This window comes from Oxyura jamaicensis, chromosome 2 (genome assembly GCF_011077185.1).
Source record: "Oxyura jamaicensis isolate SHBP4307 breed ruddy duck chromosome 2, BPBGC_Ojam_1.0, whole genome shotgun sequence".
In the NCBI taxonomy this organism is placed as follows: domain Eukaryota; kingdom Metazoa; phylum Chordata; class Aves; order Anseriformes; family Anatidae; genus Oxyura; species Oxyura jamaicensis.
The window spans coordinates 54,774,884-54,779,806 of record NC_048894.1 but is presented as its reverse complement, the minus strand read 5'-3'; positions in this window follow the sequence as shown (position 1 = coordinate 54,779,806).

The window sequence follows — 4,923 nt, the reverse complement described above, 5'->3', positions numbered from 1 at the left end:
TTTATTTTGGAGAATCGAAAGATCAAGGGGGATCTTATCTATGTGCTTTAATACCTGATGGGAGGAAGGAAGATGGAGCTGGAGCCTTATCAGAGGTACCACTGAAAAGGGCAAGAGACAATAGATATGAACTGAAATATAGAATGTTCCATTTAAGCATGAGATTATACTTTTTTTTTTTACTTTTTTTTTCTTTCTTTTTTTTCTTTTTTTTTCCCGTTCTGTGAGGCTGATCAAAACATTGGAATTGGTTGCCCGGGCAGACTGTGGAGACTCCTTCCTTGGAGACTGTGGTGGTTTTACCCAGCTGAACAGCTGAACTCCACCACAAACACTCTCTCACTCCCCCTTCTCAAATGAAAAGGGGGAGAAAATATGATGGAAAGGGTTGAGATAAGGACAGGGAGATCACTCAACAATTATCGTCACGGCCAAAACAGACTCAGAATAGGGAGATTAATGTAATTTATTAACTATTACAGAATCACAGAATAGTCTAGGTTGGAAGAGACCTCCAAGATCATCGAGTCCAACCTCTGACCTAACACTAACAAGTCCTCCACTAAACCATATCCCTAAGCTCTACATCTAAACATCTTTTAAAGACCTCCAGGGATGGTGACTCAACCACTTCCCTCGGCAGCCGATTCCAGTGACTAACAACCCGTTCAGTAAAGAAGTTCTTCCTAATATCCAACCTAAACCTCCCCTGGCATAACTGTAGCCGATTCCCCCTCGTCCTGTCACCACGCACGTGGGAGAATAGACCAACCCCCACCTTGCTACAGCCTCCTTTCAGGTACCTGTAGAGTGCAGTAAGGTCGCCCCTGAGCCTCCTCTTCTCCAGGCTAAACAGTCCCAGCTCCCTCAGCTCCTCCTCGTAAGACTTGTTCTCCAGACCCTTCACCAGCTTCGTAGCCCTTCTCTAGACTCGCTTGAGCACCTCCATGTCCTTCTTGTAGTGAGGGGCCCAAAACTGAACGCAGTACTCGTGCTGCGGCCTGAACCAGAGCCGAGTAAAGGGGGACAATCACTTCCCTGGACCTGCTGGCCACGCTGTTTCTTATGCAAGCCAGGATGCTTCTGGCCTTCTTGGCCACCTGAGCACACTGCTGGCTCGTATTCAGCCTACTGTCAACCAATACTCCCAGGTCCTTCTCTGCCAGGCAGCTTTCTAACCACTCATCTCCCAGCCTGTAGCGCTGCTTGGGGTTGTTGGGCCCCAGGTGCAGGACCCGGCACTTGGCCTTGTTGAACTTCATACCGTTGGCCTCGGCCCATCGGTCCAGCCTCTCCAGATCCTCCTGCCGAGCCTTCCTACCCTCGAGCAGATCGACACACGCACCTAACTTGGTGTCATCTGCAAACTTGCTGAGGGTGCACTCGATCCCCTCGTCCAGATCATCAATGAAGATGTTAAAGAGGACTGGCCCCAGTACCAAGCCCTATTACTAACAAGCTAGGGCAGGGAGAAACTCAAAACAAACTTAAAACACCTTTCCCCCCATCCACCCTCTCCTATGTCCCTCCAAGTGGTGGAGAGAAATGGGGAATAAGGGCTGTCAGTCCCTAATTCTTTGTGTCGGCTGTTCCTTCACAGTCACTCTGCCCCTGCTCCACGTGGGGTCCCTCCCACGGGATGCCATCCTTCCTGATTTGATCCTGCATGGGCTGCCAACAGGCAGCAGCTCTTCAAGAACTGTTCCAATATGGATCTATACCACAAAAAAACTGTGCCTCTAGCTGGGGCATCTGAATCATCTAACACATCAGTGGCTGATGCTTTCCCCCAGAAAGAGCTGATAAAGGGAGAGGCTGCAGTGCAGAACTATAGTAGGAAGTGCCTATAATGTTTTTTCTGTGGCAGGGACAGGTAGCAGACCTGCGTGCCAAAGGTGTGCCTGGGTGGAGAACCCCGAGCACCAGGTGGCTGAGCTGCAGGAGGTGGTGAGAAGGCTGCATGATGTCAGGGAGTCTGCAAAGGAGTTAGATAGCTAGTTCCAAGCACAGTCTGCAGTGCACTACTAGAGCAGTGAGAAATTAAAAGCAAATCAAAACCACCTTTCCCCCACCTTTCCACCCGTTTCCATGTCCTCCTTCCAGGTGGAGCAGGGGAATTGGGAATGGGGACTGAAGTCAGTCACTTCATGACACTTCATCTCCACAGCCCTTTCACAGTCACTCTCTACCCCTGCTCCAACATGGGGTCCCTCCTGATTCTGCATGGACTTCCCACAGGCAGCAGATCGTCAAGAACTGCTCCTGTATGAGTCCATGCCATGGGGTCCATCTGTCAGGAGCAAACTGCTCCAAACTGGGTCCCCCACAGGTGGCAGCTTCATCCCCCCAACCTCCACCCCATCCCCAAGATCTCCTGCTTCTGAGTGGGTCTGTGTGTAGTCCACAGACTACAGCTCCAGCCCAGAGTCTGCTCCTGCAGGGGCTCTCCATAGGCTGCAGCCTCCGTAAGGCCAAATCCACCTGCCCCACGAGGGACCTCTCCACAGGCCATGGGAGAATTTCTGCTCCTGTGCCTGAAGCACCTCCTCCCCCTCCTTCTTCACTGACCTTGGTGTCTGCAGGGATGTTTCTCACTCCTCACTCTCTCACCTACTGTTGCACAACATTTTTTTTGCCTTTCTTAAATCTGCTTTCACAGAGGTGCAATCAACATCGCTCACTGGCATGGTTCTGGCCAGCAGCGGTTCCCTTTGGAGCCAGATGGAACTGTCTCTGATCTGACACGGGGCAGCTTCTGGGCTCTTCTCCAGAGGCCACGCCTGCAGCCCCCTGCTATTTTACCCTTGCCATATAAACCCAGTACAGAGGCACTCAAAATATTGGACAAGATTCAGAGAAAATTGCTGTAATTGACTCTATCTTGAGCAGGAGAGTTGGCCTGGATAAATCTCCAGAGACTACTTCCAGCCTCCACTATCCTGGGATTCTTTGATTCTAGCAAAGGGGGTAGGGGAAGAGGCTATATATATATATATATATTTTTTTTTTCATTATGAATATTTATACTCTAGCCTTGATCAAGAATTTGAAGTCTGCTTTGCTATGTTGTGAAGGAAATGTCTGTGTTTTTGTTGTTGTTGTTGTTGTTGTTTTGTTTGTTTGTTTGTTTTTATATGCTTTTGCAAGGTTAGCTTTTTTAGAATCACAGGTAACTTCAGAATTGTTTAATAAGTATGTGGGAATAAATAAAAAGTCATTTCAGTTGCAGATTGGAAGTTATAGAAGCAAGTACTGTGCTTTTCCCTTTAGCTCTTTCAGTCTACACAGTGGTCTTACAGTAGTACCAAAATTACAGTGGAAACACGGAAGAAAAAAAATGCTGTTTTTTCAAGTAGCTTCTGGACTGATTAACCATCCTGTTGGAAATGTAGGTTACGCTAAATAACTTGGAGAAGAAAGCACAGGAAGAGGAGGGAATGCACTGAATAGAGCAGCAAGACATATTGTTTTCTGTTCTAGTTACAGAAAAACAAACAAACAAGCACAAGTCAGTGGAAGACAAAGATGCTTCTGTTTTACCCTTTACTTCATGAATATTAAGGTTGCTGTTCGTTTTTTCCAGACATGGAATTGTCAGGAATTCTGTTATTCTGTCAACCTGTGACTGGAAAGAGACTCCCTGCTTTAACCTTTAAGTGTAATGTTCTGTCTCATCCAAGAGAATGTTACCTGTTCTGTAACACCTGTTGTAAAAGGAGGTATCCCTAAGCAGAAAGAAAGGAAAAAAAAAAAGGGGGGGGGTAGGAGGGTGGCGGGGAGGGGGGAAATAAAGGAAATTCTGCAGTAAAGTAAGGCAAGTAGTTGAATTAAAGATTTCCTTCTTTCAGTCTGGATGCACTGTGTTTGTTTGTTTTAAATTATATAATTTAGCAGTTTCCACAACATTTCTTTAAGCTGTTGTGTGGAAATCTGCAATCACAGGAACAGTCCTGTGCAACAAGAAAGCAAATGTTTTTCTCAGCATCCTATGAATAAGTTATGACACACTGACTGGATCTCTTTGGTAACTGGTGTGCTAACTCAACAGGGAAATCCATCTATAACAAAGGCTATGTAAACTGTTCTTGTAGGTTTCCATGTTGTAGGTTACCAAACACCTACCCATCTGCCCTCACTCCTCCCTCTCAACAGGCCAGGCAAGAAAACAAGATATAAAAGTTTTTGGGTTGAGGTAGTCAGGGAAATCATTTACCAGTTGCTGTCACAGGCAAAACAGACTTGACTTGACTTCCCAGGAGGTTGGGGAAGGGAGGCTATGGTCAGTCCATAAAAACTCTTTTTTACCACTCTTTCCTCTTCACACTTTTTCCCTTCTCCAGTGTGGATTGTCTATGAGCCACAGTTCCCATAGAAAATAATCCACCTGCTTCAGAATCAGGTCCTCCATGGGCTACAGTGTGGATATCTATTCCATCATGATCTCCTCCTCCGTTGTCTACAGGGAGGCTCATGGCTAGGTATCACTAATATTTTGGAAAGAGTTAATATTCCTGCTGAATTTGGAACTATAAAAATGCTCACTGAATGGACATAAGGCAGTAAATGGTGTAGGTGGGTTAAAACATCAATCACCGTGTGGAGAATTAGGGAGGCTCCTTTCCAAGAGAAAAGCATTTCACTGCCACTTTAAAAAAAAATCTATTGATGTGGAAATATATGACCGAATATCACTACGTCAATCCAACACTATAATTTCCATATTTACATGCAATAAAACAATTGTCTTCTTAGGAAAATACTGTATCCTTCAAGAGAGCTCTTTCGAGGCCTACTTTGGCCTGAAATACCTTTATTCTTTATTATTATAGTTGTTATTATTTTTGTTGTTGCAGTTGTTATTATTATTATTGCTCATTTATTAAAATCCTGGATTGTGTACTGAATTTCCAACTAGAAAACAAA